This window comes from Tympanuchus pallidicinctus, unplaced genomic scaffold (genome assembly GCF_026119805.1).
Source record: "Tympanuchus pallidicinctus isolate F22 unplaced genomic scaffold, pur_lepc_1.0 scaffold48, whole genome shotgun sequence".
Classification (NCBI taxonomy): Eukaryota; Metazoa; Chordata; class Aves; order Galliformes; family Phasianidae; genus Tympanuchus; species Tympanuchus pallidicinctus.
In genome coordinates this window covers 1-13,718 of record NW_026294767.1, presented here as the reverse complement: position 1 = coordinate 13,718, position 13,718 = coordinate 1, and the positions used below count along the sequence as shown (strand labels likewise).

General features: G+C 33.3%; 1 long non-coding RNA gene across 50 annotated transcripts; it reads left to right on the top strand.

Annotated features, from left to right (window-relative positions):
- Window positions 1–3,857: 3,857 nt before the first annotated feature.
- On the top strand, window positions 3,858–13,585 carry LOC128090648 (uncharacterized). 50 transcript variants are annotated; one of them, XR_008211010.1, is made up of 10 exons: window positions 3,858–4,262; window positions 4,303–4,590; window positions 5,044–5,125; window positions 6,444–6,484; window positions 6,689–6,770; window positions 9,405–9,445; window positions 9,569–9,692; window positions 10,144–10,225; window positions 11,011–11,215; window positions 13,397–13,584. It is a non-coding gene; the product is annotated as an uncharacterized LOC128090648 (long non-coding RNA). The 50 variants fall into 50 exon arrangements; XR_008210993.1 differs by lacking the exons at window positions 6,444–6,484; window positions 9,405–9,445 and adding an exon at window positions 8,909–9,031 and having other exon boundaries at window positions 5,085–5,166; window positions 13,397–13,585; XR_008211025.1 differs by lacking the exons at window positions 6,444–6,484; window positions 9,405–9,445 and adding an exon at window positions 6,976–7,098 and having other exon boundaries at window positions 5,085–5,166; window positions 9,652–9,733; window positions 13,397–13,585.
- Window positions 13,586–13,718: the final 133 nt, after the last annotated feature.

Here is a 13,718-nt window from a genome sequence, read left to right as displayed (position 1 = left end):
CGAGCAACCGCGCTTTGCTCTGGCTTTGCTCCGAAACGCCGATCTGGGGTGAAAATCAGCACCAGCTCTGCATGGGAAAAGCACCGAGGCTCTGCGCTGCTCCCGGTTCGGTGCTGGGGTTGATGTAGGTTGGATGTTCAGCGATGGGGAACAGGGCACTGGTTTGGGAACCAGTAGAACTGCTTAGAAAAAAGGAATCCACGAGTGATGGTTCCAAAACGTTCCATTTCAGCTTTTGTAGGTGAACTCAATTGCTTTCCTCCATCATTTTGCACTGGGGGCTTCATAGAAGGACAGTAGATGACACCAAAGGCCAACAAATAAGGCTTTGTGTGTTGGGCAACCATTGGGACCAGATGGGATAATGATCTAGGGGACGTAATCTATCTGTGATATTTGGAATCCCATGCTAATATCGCACTGGCCATTGCTCAGTGTTATCGAAGGGGGGTCGAGTGCTCATCTACTTCCTCCCCATTTTCCATCATCAGCTTCATCACTCAGACCTTTGCTCATATTCAGCTGCTTTTCCCCAGTTTGGAAGACGTCCGTTGCTCCTTAGGCCACAGGAAGCCACTTCCAAGCTATCTACATGGAATCTGAGGAAGATGTCCTTGCACCTATGGGTGCAGAAGTATTCTACAAAGCATCCAGCGCGAAACGATGGGAGAAAAGCAATTGAGTTCACCTCCAGAAGCTGAAATGGAACGTTTTGGTCTATCTGATTCCTATCTATCTATTCCTATCGCTCACGGATTCCTTTTGCTAAGAGAATATCCTGCTTCTCAAACGGATGCACTGTTCCCCATTGCTGAACGCCCAGCCTACGTCAGCCCCTCCTTTTCTGTTGAGGATGACGGCATTTTCCTCTTCACCCTCAGCCTTTCACATTTCAAGTTACGACTCCAACACTGCGTAACACAACCAGCAACGTTGCACACAGCCGCTACAGACGCCACCCCCATGGATCCCTTCCTTAAACAACCCAATTTAGGAAGCCAGGAAGTTCATTTGGGCTCCAGCTTGCATCATCCTGCCTTGGATGGGTATTTTATCATCTCAGTTCGGTGCCAGATCTCACATATATCCTCAGTTTATGCCAGTGCCAGAGGACAGCAGCCTTGATGCACTCAAGGGGACAACAGCGTCACCCCTCCATCAGCGACAGCAGAGACACAGAGAGCAGACACAGCAGGGAGAAAAAGAAAGAAGGAGGAGAAACGAAAAGTCAGAGGTGCAGAAAGTTATCAGAAACTTCTTTGTGTTTCGTTTCGTTTTTTGTTTTTGTTTTTGTTTTTTTTTTTAATTATTATTAATTTTTTGTTGTTGTTCGTTTTCTCCTTTTTAATAGTAAACCTCTTTACAACAAATATAGCGAAAGAGTTTTCCAAACAAAATTCGTAAGAATTTTTAACGGTCATTATTATTATTATTATTATTATCATTATTATTATTATTATTAGCATTTTTTTAAAATTTTTTTTTTCCTTGTTGTGGAATGTATCGAAATGCCTCACCGTACAGCACAAAAAATAAAATAAAATAAAATAAAATAAAATAAAATAAAATAAAATAAAATAAAAATAAAAAAGAAATATTGAGAAAACAAAATCGGACGTCTCAATCACGTGCTGCAGTTCCTGATTGTCAGGAGTGCAGTTTTTGGGGATGGGGGTGAAGGGAGGGGGGGAATGGTTGCAGGGGGGGTCCCAGGGCTCAGGGTGTCCTTAGCTGGAGCTGGGGGTGCAAATTCTTAGAGAAAGATGGAAGTTATCGCAGATTCCAGCACCCCCCCCCCCCCCTCCTTTTTCTCACCACGTTGAGGTTTTTTTGCTGCTTCCACCCCAGACCCCCCCCCCCCCAAAAAAAAAACCCCACAGGTGGGGGTGGGAGGGGGGCCTCCCTTCCCTCTGTCCCCTCTGTGTTCCCATCCCATGTCCTCCATCCATGGTGCAGAACCCCCCGTGCCCCCCCCTCGGATTCGCACACACAGAGGTGGAGGAGCATCGAGGGGGGGAAGGGAGAAGGAGAGGAAAAATAACCAAAAAATAAACAAAAAAAAAAAAAAAAAAGAGGTTAAAAAAAAAAAATATATATATATATATTTATAGATACACAGTTTATCTCCCCCCCCCCTCATCCCCTCTTTTTTTTTTTTTTCTTCTTTTTTTCTTTAATTGCTTCTCAGAACAATAAATAAAACTGCAAAGGGGGAGAATCGAAGTTGGGAGGGGGGGGGTGGAAAACGCACGCCCTGCTTTGCTCCCACCATGCAGCACCCCAGGAAGGGAGCAGCAGGGCTGGGCACCCTGCTGAGTGCTGCCTGTCTCTGATGGGAGGGTTGAGGGGGGGTTGGTTGTTTTTCTTCCTCAGTGCATTATTGGAAGGGTTTTTGTTCAGCTGACGGAGTTGTTGAAGGCACCCAGCAGTGCGCGACTGCCTGCCTGCGATGCTGGGGCTGTGGGTTGGGGTGAGGGTTATAGAGTTAGGGTGAGGGTAAGTGTTATAGGGTGAGGGATAGGGTGAGGGTTATAGGGTTAGGGTAAAGGTAAGGGTTATAGGGTTAGGGTAAAGATAACGGTTATAGGGTGAGGGTTAAGGGTATAGGGCAAGGATAAAGGTAAGGGTTATAGGGTAAAGGTAAAAGTACGGGTCATAAGGTGAGGGTTAAGGTTATTGGGTTAGGGTAAAGATAAAGGTTAAAGAGTAAGGGTTAGGGTAAAGGAAATGGTTACAGGGTTAGGGTGAGGGAAAGGGTTATAGGGTTAGGGTTAGGGTAAGGGTTATAGGGCTAGGGCAAAGATAAGGGTTATAGGGTGAGGATGAGGGTTAAGGGTATACGGATTTCTATGAAAATCAGCAATATTTAAAGTTAAAAACAGGGATTTCTATGAAAATAAGAGATATTTAAGGGGAAAAACAGGGATTTCTAGGAAAATAAGTGATATTTCAGGGGAAAAATAGGAATTTCAAAGAAAATAAGCGATATTTTAGGTTAAAAACAGGGATTTCTATGAAAATAAGCGATATTTAAGGTTAAAAACATGGATTTCAAAGAAAATAAGCGATATTTTAGGTTAAAAACAGGGATTTCTATAAAAATAAGCGATACTTCAGGGGAAAAACAGGAATTTCTATGAAGATAAGTGATATTTAAGGGTTAAAAAAACGGATTTCTATGAAAATAAGCGATATTTAAGGGTTAAAAACAGGGATTTCTATGAAAAGAAGTGATATTTAAGGGTTAAAAACAGGGTTTTCAATGAAAATAAGGGATATATTAGATTAAAAACAAGGATTTATACGAAAATAAGTGATATTTAAGGGGAAAAACAGAGATTTCTAGGAAAATCAGCGATATTTAAGGTTAAAACCAGGGATTACTACGGTGCCTACGCGGCGCATGCGCCGTAGGTTGCCAGACCGGTGCAGGCGCTGTAGTATGACAGACCCGCGCATGCGTAGTAGGGTGCATGCCTGGCGAATGCGAAACGGGGTGCCAATCAGGCGCATGCACAGTAGAGTGCCTTACAGGCGCATACGCAGTAGGGTTCCAGAGCAGCGCATGCGCAGTCGATTGCTAGCCCGGCTCCAGGACAGTAGGGTGCCACAGCGGCGCATGCGCAGCAGTGTATCAGCCACGCGCATGCCCACTAGGATGCAAGCCAGGCACATGCTCAGTAGTGAGACAGCCGAGCGAACGTGCAGTAAGAAGCGATATTTAAGATTTAAAATCAGGGATTACTATGATGATAAGCGATATTTAAAGGGAAAAAACAGGGATTTCTATGAAAATAAGCGATATTTGAGGTTAAAAACAGGGATTTCTATGAAAATAAGCGATATTTAAGGTTAAAAACAGGGATTTCTATGAAAATAAGCGATATTTAAGGGGAAAAACAGGGATTTCTATGAAAATAAGCGATATTTAAGGGGAAAAACAGGGATTTCTATGAAAATAAGCGATATTTAAGGGGAAAAACAGGGATTTCTATGAAAATAAGTGATATTTTAGGGTTAAAAACAGGGATTTCTATGAAAATAAGCGATATTTTAGGTTAAAAACAGGGATTTCTATGAAAATAAGCGATATTTAAGGTTAAAAACAGGGATTTCTATGAAAATAAGCGATATTTAAGGGGAAAAACAGGGATTTCTATGAAAATAAGCGATATTTGAGGTTAAAAACAGGGATTTCTATGAAAATAAGCGATATTTAAGGTTAAAAACAGGGATTTCTATGAAAATAAGCGATATTTAAGGTAAAAACAGGGATTTCTATGAAAATAAGCGATATTTAAGGGGAAAAACAGGGATTTCTATGAAAATAAGCGATATTTAAGGTTAAAAACAGGGATTTCTATGAAAATAAGCGATATTTAAGGGGAAAAACAGGGATTTCTATGAAAATAAGCGATATTTAGTTGTTAAAAACAGGGATTTCTATGAAAATAAGCGATATTTAAGGGGAAAAACAGGGATTTCTACGGAGATAAGCGATATTTAACGTTAAAAACAGGGATTTCTATGAAAATAAGCGATATTTAAGGTTAAAAACAGGGATTTCTATGAAAATAAGCGATATTTTAGGTTAAAAAAAGGGATTTCTATGAAAATAAGCGATATTTTAGGTTAAAAACAGGGATTTCTATGAAAATAAGTGATATTTAAGGGTTAAAAACAGGGATTTCTATGAAAATAAGCGATATTTGAGGTTAAAAACAGGGATTTCTATGAAAATAAGCGATATTTAAGGGGAAAAACAGGGATTTCTATGAAAACAAGCGATATTTAAGGTTAAAGACAGGGATTTCTATGAAAATAAGCGATATTTAAGGGTTAAAAACAGGGATTTCTATGAAAATAAGCGATATTTGAGGTTAAAAACAGGGATTTCTATGAAAATAAGCGATATTTAAGGGGAAAAACAGGGATTTCTATGAAAATAAGCGATATTTAAGGGGAAAAACAGGGATTTCTATGAAAATAAGCGATATTTGAGGTTAAAAACAGGGATTTCTATGAAAATAAGTGATATTTGAGGTTAAAAACAGGGATTTCTATGAAAATAAGCGATATTTTAGGTTAAAAACAGGGATTTCTATGAAAATAAGCGATATTTAAGGTTAAAAACAGGGATTTCTATGAAAATAAACGATATTTTAGGTTAAAAACAGGGATTTCTATGAAAATAAGCGATATTTAAGGGTAAAAACAGGGATTTCTATGAAAATAAGCGATATTTGAGGTTAAAAACAGGGATTTCTATGAAAATAAGCGATATTTAAGGGGAAAAACTGGGATTTCTATGAAATTCAGCGATATTTAAGGGGAAAAACAGGGATTTCTATGAAAATGAGAGATATTTAGTTGTTAAAAACAGGGATTTCTATGAAAATAAGCGATATTTGAGGTTAAAAACAGGGATTTCTATGAAAATAAGCGATATTTAGGGGAAAAACTGGGATTTCTATGAAATTAAGCGATATTTAAGGGGAAAAACAGGGATTTCTACGGAGATAAGCGATATTTAACGTTAAAAACAGGGATTTCTATGAAAATAAGCGATATTTAAGGGGGAAAACAGGGATTTCTATGAAAATAAGCGATATTTTAGGTTAAAAACAGGGATTTCTATGAAAATAAGCGATATTTAAGGGTTAAAAACAGGGATTTCTATGAAAATAAGTGATATTTAAGGGTTAAAAACAGGGATTTCTATGAAAGTAAGTGATATTTACGGGTTAAAAACAGGGATTTCTATGAAAATAAGCGATATTTAAGGGGAAAAACAGGGATTTCTAGAAAACAAGCGATATTTAAGGTTAAAGACAGGGATTTCTATGAAAATAAGCGATATTTAAGGTTAAAAACAGGGATTTCTACGGAGATAAGCGATATTTAACGTTAAAAACAGGGATTTCTATGAAAATAAGCGATATTTGAGGTTAAAAACAGGGATTTCTAGGAAAATAAGCGATATTTGAGGTTAAAAACAGGGATTTCTATGAAAATAAGCGATATTTGAGGTTAAAAACAGGGATTTCTATGAAAATAAGCGATATTTAAGGGGAAAAACAGGGATTTCTATGAAAATAAGCGATATTTTAGGTTAAAAACAGGGATTTCTATGAAAATAAGCGATATTTTAGGTTAAAAACAGGGATTTCTATGAAAATAAGCGATATTTAAGGGTTAAAAACAGGGATTTCTATGAAAATAAGCGATATTTTAGGTTAAAAACAGGGATTTCTATGAAAATAAGCGATATTTAAGGGGAAAAACAGGGATTTCTATGAAAATAAGCGATATTTAAGGGTTAAAAACAGGGATTTCTATGAAAATAAGCGATATTTAAGGGGAAAAACAGGGATTTCTATGAAAATAAGCGATATTTTAGGGGTTAAAAACAGGGATTTCTATGAAAATAAGTGATATTTGAGGTTAAAAACAGGGATTTCTATGAAAATAAGCGATATTTAAGGTTAAAAACAGGGATTTCTATGAAAATAAGCGATATTTGAGGTTAAAAACAGGGATTTCTATGAAAATAGAGATATTTTAGGTTAAAAACAGGGATTTCTATGAAAATAAGCGATATTTAAGGGGAAAAACAGGGATTTCTATGAAAATAAGCGATATTTAAGGGGAAAAACAGGGATTTCTATGAAAATAAGCGATATTTGAGGTTAAAAACAGGGATTTCTATGAAAATAAGCGATATTTTAGGTTAAAAACAGGGATTTCTATGAAAATAAGCGATATTTAAGGTTAAAAACAGGGATTTCTATGAAAATAAGCGATATTTGAGGTTAAAAACAGGGATTTCTATGAAAATAAGCGATATTTAAGGGGAAAAACAGGGATTTCTATGAAAATAAGCGATATTTGAGGTTAAAAACAGGGATTTCTATGAAAATAAGCGATATTTTAGGTTAAAAACAGGGATTTCTATGAAAATAAGCGATATTTGAGGTTAAAAACAGGGATTTCTATGAAAATAAGCGATATTTTAGGTTAAAAACAGGGATTTCTATGAAAATAAGTGATATTTGAGGTTAAAAACAGGGATTTCTATGAAAATAAGCGATATTTGAGGTTAAAAACAGGGATTTCTATGAAAATAAGCGATATTTAAGGGGAAAAACAGGGATTTCTATGAAAATAAGCGATATTTGAGGTTAAAAACAGGGATTTCTATGAAAATAAGCGATATTTGAGGTTAAAAACAGGGATTTCTATGAAAATAAGCGATATTTGAGGTTAAAAACAGGGATTTCTATGAAAATAAGCGATATTTTAAGGTTAAAAACAGGGATTTCTATGAAAATAAGCGATATTTAAGGGGAAAAACAGGGATTTCTATGAAAATAAGCGATATTTAAGGGTTAAAAACAGGGATTTCTATGAAAATAAGCGATATTTAAGGGTTAAAAACAGGGATTTCTATGAAAATAAGCGATATTTAAGGGGAAAAACAGGGATTTCTATGAAAATAAGCGATATTTAAGGTTAAAAACAGGGATTTCTATGAAAATAAGCGATATTTAAGGGTTAAAAACAGGGATTTCTATGAAAATAAGCGATATTTAGGTTAAAAACAGGGATTTCTATGAAAATAAGCGATATTTTAGGTTAAAAACAGGGATTTCTATGAAAATAAGCGATATTTAAGGGGAAAAACAGGGATTTCTATGAAAATAAGCGATATTTGAGGTTAAAAACAGGGATTTCTATGAAAATAAGCGATATTTAAGGGGTTAAAAACAGGGATTTCTATGAAAATAAGCGATATTTAAGGGGAAAAACAGGGATTTCTATGAAAATAAGCGATATTTTAGGTTAAAAACAGGGATTTCTATGAAAATAAGCGATATTTGAGGTTAAAAACAGGGATTTCTATGAAAATAAGCGATATTTAAGGGGAAAAACAGGGATTTCTATGAAAATAAGCGATATTTAAGGGGAAAAACAGGGATTTCTATGAAAATAAGCGATATTTAAGGGGAAAAACAGGGATTTCTATGAAAATAAGCGATATTTGAGGTTAAAAACAGGGATTTCTATGAAAATAAGTGATATTTGAGGTTAAAAACAGGGATTTCTATGAAAATAAGCGATATTTAAGGGGAAAAACAGGGATTTCTATGAAAATAAGCGATATTTGAGGTTAAAAACAGGGATTTCTATGAAAATAAGCGATATTTTAGGTTAAAAACAGGGATTTCTATGAAAATAAGCGATATTTAAGGGTAAAAACAGGGATTTCTATGAAAATAAGCGATATTTAAGGGGAAAAACAGGGATTTCTATGAAAATAAGCGATATTTAAGGGGAAAAACAGGGATTTCTATGAAAATAAGCGATATTTAAGGGGAAAAACAGGGATTTCTATGAAAATAAGAGATATTTAGTTGTTAAAAACAGGGATTTCTATGAAAATAAGCGATATTTAAGGTTAAAAACAGGGATTTCTATGAAAATAAGCGATATTTTAGGTTAAAAACTGGGATTTCTATGAAATTAAGCGATATTTAAGGGGAAAAACAGGGATTTCTACGGAGATAAGCGATATTTAACGTTAAAAACAGGGATTTCTATGAAAATAAGCGATATTTAAGGGGGAAAACAGGGATTTCTATGAAAATAAGCGATATTTTAGGTTAAAAACAGGGATTTCTATGAAAATAAGCGATATTTTAGGTTAAAAACAGGGATTTCTATGAAAATAAGTGATATTTAAGGGTTAAAAACAGGGATTTCTATGAAAGTAAGTGATATTTACGGGTTAAAAACAGGGATTTCTATGAAAATAAGCGATATTTAAGGGGAAAAACAGGGATTTCTAGAAAACAAGCGATATTTAAGGTTAAAAACAGGGATTTCTATGAAAATAAGCGATATTTAGGTTAAAAACAGGGATTTCTATGAAAATAAGCGATATTTAAGGGGAAAAACAGGGATTTCTATGAAAATAAGCGATATTTGAGGTTAAAAACAGGGATTTCTATGAAAATAAGCGATATTTAAGGTTAAAAACAGGGATTTCTATGAAAATAAGCGATATTTACGGGTTAAAAACAGGGATTTCTATGAAAATAAGCGATATTTAAGGGGAAAAACAGGGATTTCTATGAAAATAAGCGATATTTAAGGTTAAAAACAGGGATTTCTATGAAAATAAGCGATATTTAAGGGTTAAAAACAGGGATTTCTATGAAAATAAGCGATATTTGAGGTTAAAAACAGGGATTTCTATGAAAATAAGCGATATTTAAGGGGTTAAAAACAGGGATTTCTATGAAAATAAGCGATATTTGAGGTTAAAAACAGGGATTTCTATGAAAATAAGCGATATTTGAGGTTAAAAACAGGGATTTCTATGAAAATAAGCGATATTTGAGGTTAAAAACAGGGATTTCTATGAAAATAAGCGATATTTAAGGTTAAAAACAGGGATTTCTATGAAAATAAGTGATATTTGAGGTTAAAAACAGGGATTTCTATGAAAATAAGCGATATTTGAGGTTAAAAACAGGGATTTCTATGAAAATAAGCGATATTTTAGGTTAAAAACAGGGATTTCTATGAAAATAAGCGATATTTAAGGGTTAAAAACAGGGATTTCTATGAAAATAAGCGATATTTAAGGTTAAAAACAGGGATTTCTATGAAAATAAGCGATATTTTAGGTTAAAAACAGGGATTTCTATGAAAATAAGCGATATTTGAGGTTAAAAACAGGGATTTCTATGAAAATAAGCGATATTTAAGGGGAAAAACAGGGATTTCTATGAAAATAAGCGATATTTGAGGTTAAAAACAGGGATTTCTATGAAAACAAGAGATATTTTAGGTTAAAAACAGGGATTTCTATGAAAATAAGCGATATTTAAGGGGAAAAACAGGGATTTCTATGAAAATAAGTGATATTTGAGGTTAAAAACAGGGATTTCTATGAAAATAAGCGATATTCAACGTTAAAAACAGGGATTTCTATGAAAATAAGCGATATTTGAGGTTAAAAACAGGGATTTCTATGAAAATAAGCGATATTTAAGGTTAAAAACAGGGATTTCTATGAAAATAAGCGATATTTGAGGTTAAAAACAGGGATTTCTATGAAAATAAGCGATATTTTAGGTTAAAAACAGGGATTTCTATGAAAATAAGCGATATTTTAGGTTAAAAACAGGGATTTCTATGAAAATAAGCGATATTTAAGGTTAAAAACAGGGATTTCTATGAAAATAAGCGATATTTAAGGGGAAAAACAGGGATTTCTATGAAAATAAGCGATATTTGAGGTTAAAAACAGGGATTTCTATGAAAATAAGCGATATTTGAGGTTAAAAACAGGGATTTCTATGAAAATAAGCGATATTTAAGGGGTTAAAAACAGGGATTTCTATGAAAATAAGCGATATTTGAGGTTAAAAACAGGGATTTCTATGAAAATAAGCGATATTTAAGGGGAAAAACAGGGATTTCTATGAAAATAAGCGATATTTAAGGGTTAAAAACAGGGATTTCTATGAAAATAAGCGATATTTAAGGGTTAAAAACAGGGATTTCTATGAAAATAAGCGATATTTAAGGGGAAAAACAGGGATTTCTATGAAAATAAGCGATATTTAGGTTAAAAACAGGGATTTCTATGAAAATAAGCGATATTTAAGGGTTAAAAACAGGGATTTCTATGAAAATAAGCGATATTTAAGGTTAAAAACAGGGATTTCTATGAAAATAAGCGATATTTTAGGTTAAAAACAGGGATTTCTATGAAAATAAGCGATATTTAAGGGGAAAAACAGGGATTTCTATGAAAGTAAGTGATATTTAAGGGTTAAAAACAGGGATTTCTATGAAAATAAGCGATATTTAAGGGGAAAAACAGGGATTTCTATGAAAACAAGCGATATTTAAGGTTAAAAACAGGGATTTCTATGAAAATAAGCGATATTTAAGGGTTAAAAACAGGGATTTCTATGAAAATAAGCGATATTTGAGGTTAAAAACAGGGATTTCTATGAAAATAAGCGATATTTTAGGTTAAAAACAGGGATTTCTATGAAAATAAGCGATATTTAAGGTTAAAAACAGGGATTTCTATGAAAATAAGCGATATTTAAGGTTAAAAACAGGGATTTCTATGAAAATAAGCGATATTTGAGGTTAAAAACAGGGATTTCTATGAAAATAAGCGATATTTGAGGTTAAAAACAGGGATTTCTATGAAAATAAGCGATATTTAAGGTTAAAAACAGGGATTTCTATGAAAATAAGCGATATTTGAGGTTAAAAACAGGGATTTCTATGAAAATAAGCGATATTTGAGGTTAAAAACAGGGATTTCTATGAAAATAAGCGATATTTTAGGTTAAAAACAGGGATTTCTATGAAAATAAGCGATATTTGAGGTTAAAAACAGGGATTTCTATGAAAATAAGCGATATTTAAGGGGAAAAACAGGGATTTCTATGAAAATAAGCGATATTTAAGGGGTTAAAAACAGGGATTTCTATGAAAATAAGCGATATTTGAGGTTAAAAACAGGGATTTCTATGAAAATAAGCGATATTTTAGGTTAAAAACAGGGATTTCTATGAAAATAAGCGATATTTGAGGTTAAAAACAGGGATTTCTATGAAAATAAGCGATATTTGAGGTTAAAAACAGGGATTTCTATGAAAATAAGCGATATTTGAGGTTAAAAACAGGGATTTCTATGAAAATAAGCGATATTTGAGGTTAAAAACAGGGATTTCTATGAAAATAAGCGATATTTGAGGTTAAAAACAGGGATTTCTATGAAAATAAGCGATATTTTAGGTTAAAAACAGGGATTTCTATGAAAATAAGCGATATTTTAGGTTAAAAACAGGGATTTCTATGAAAATAAGCGATATTTAAGGGGAAAAACAGGGATTTCTATGAAAATAAGCGATATTTTAGGTTAAAAACAGGGATTTCTATGAAAATAAGCGATATTTAAGGGTTAAAAACAGGGATTTCTATGAAAATAAGCGATATTTTAGGTTAAAAACAGGGATTTCTATGAAAATAAGCGATATTTAAGGTTAAAAACAGGGATTTCTATGAAAATAAGCGATATTTAAGGGGAAAAACAGGGATTTCTATGAAAATAAGCGATATTTAAGGGGAAAAACAGGGATTTCTATGAAAATAAGCGATATTTAAGGGGAAAAACTGAGATTTCTATGAAAATAAGCGATATTTGAGGTTAAAAACAGGGATTTCTATGAAAATAAGCGATATTTGAGGTTAAAAACAGGGATTTCTATGAAAATAAGCGATATTTGAGGTTAAAAACAGGGATTTCTATGAAAATAAGCGATATTTTAGGGGAAAATCAGGGATTTGTATGAAAACAAGAGATATTTAAGGGTTAAAAACAGGGATTTCTATAAAAATAAGCGATATTTGAGGTTAAAAACAGGGATTTCTGTGAAAATAAGCGATATTTAGGGGAAAAACTGGGATTTCTATGAAATTAAGCGATATTTAAGGGGAAAAACTTGGATTACTGTGAAAATAAGCAATATTTTAGGGGAAAAACAGGCATTTCTATGAAAATAAGCTATATTTACAGTTAAAAACAGGGATTTCTAGGAAAATAAACGATATTTTAGGTTAAAAACAGGGATTTCTATGAAAATAAGCGATATTTAAGGGTAAAAACAGGGATTTCTATGAAAATAAGCGATATTTAAGGGGAAAAACAGGGATTTCTATGAAAATAAGCGATATTTGAGGTTAAAAACAGGGATTTCTATGAAAATAAGCGATATTTAAGGGGAAAAACTGGGATTTCTATGAAAATAAGCGATATTTAAGGGGAAAAACAGGGATTTCTATGAAAATGAGAGATATTTAGTTGTTAAAAACAGGGATTTCTATGAAAACAAGCGATATTTAAGGTTAAAGACAGGGATTTCTATGAAAATAAGCGATATTTAAGGGGAAAAACAGGGATTTCTATGAAAATAAGCGATATTTAAGGGTTAAAAACAGGGATTTCTATGAAAATAAGCGATATTTAAGGGGAAAAACAGGGATTTCTATGAAAATAAGCGATATTTTAGGTTAAAAACAGGGATTTCTATGAAAATAAGCGATATTTTAGGTTAAAAACAGGGATTTCTATGAAAATAAGCGATATTTTAGGTTAAAAACAGGGATTTCTATGAAAATAAGCGATATTTTAGGTTAAAAACAGGGATTTCTATGAAAATAAGCGATATTTAAGGGTTAAAAACAGGGATTTCTATGAAAATAAGCGATATTTGAGGTTAAAAACAGGGATTTCTATGAAAATAAGCGATATTTAAGGGGTTAAAAACAGGGATTTCTATGAAAATAAGCGATATTTTAGGGTTAAAAACAGGGATTTCTATGAAAATAAGCGATATTTAAGGGGAAAAACAGGGATTTCTATGAAAATAAGCGATATTTGAGGTTAAAAACAGGGATTTCTATGAAAATAAGCGATATTTGAGGTTAAAAACAGGGATTTCTATGAAAATAAGCGATATTTAAGGGGAAAAACAGGGATTTCTATGAAAATAAGCGATATTTGAGGTTAAAAACAGGGATTTCTATGAAAATAAGCGATATTTTAGGTTAAAAACAGGGATTTCTATGAAAATAAGCGATATTTAAGGTTAAAAACAGGGATTTCTATGAAAATAAGCGAT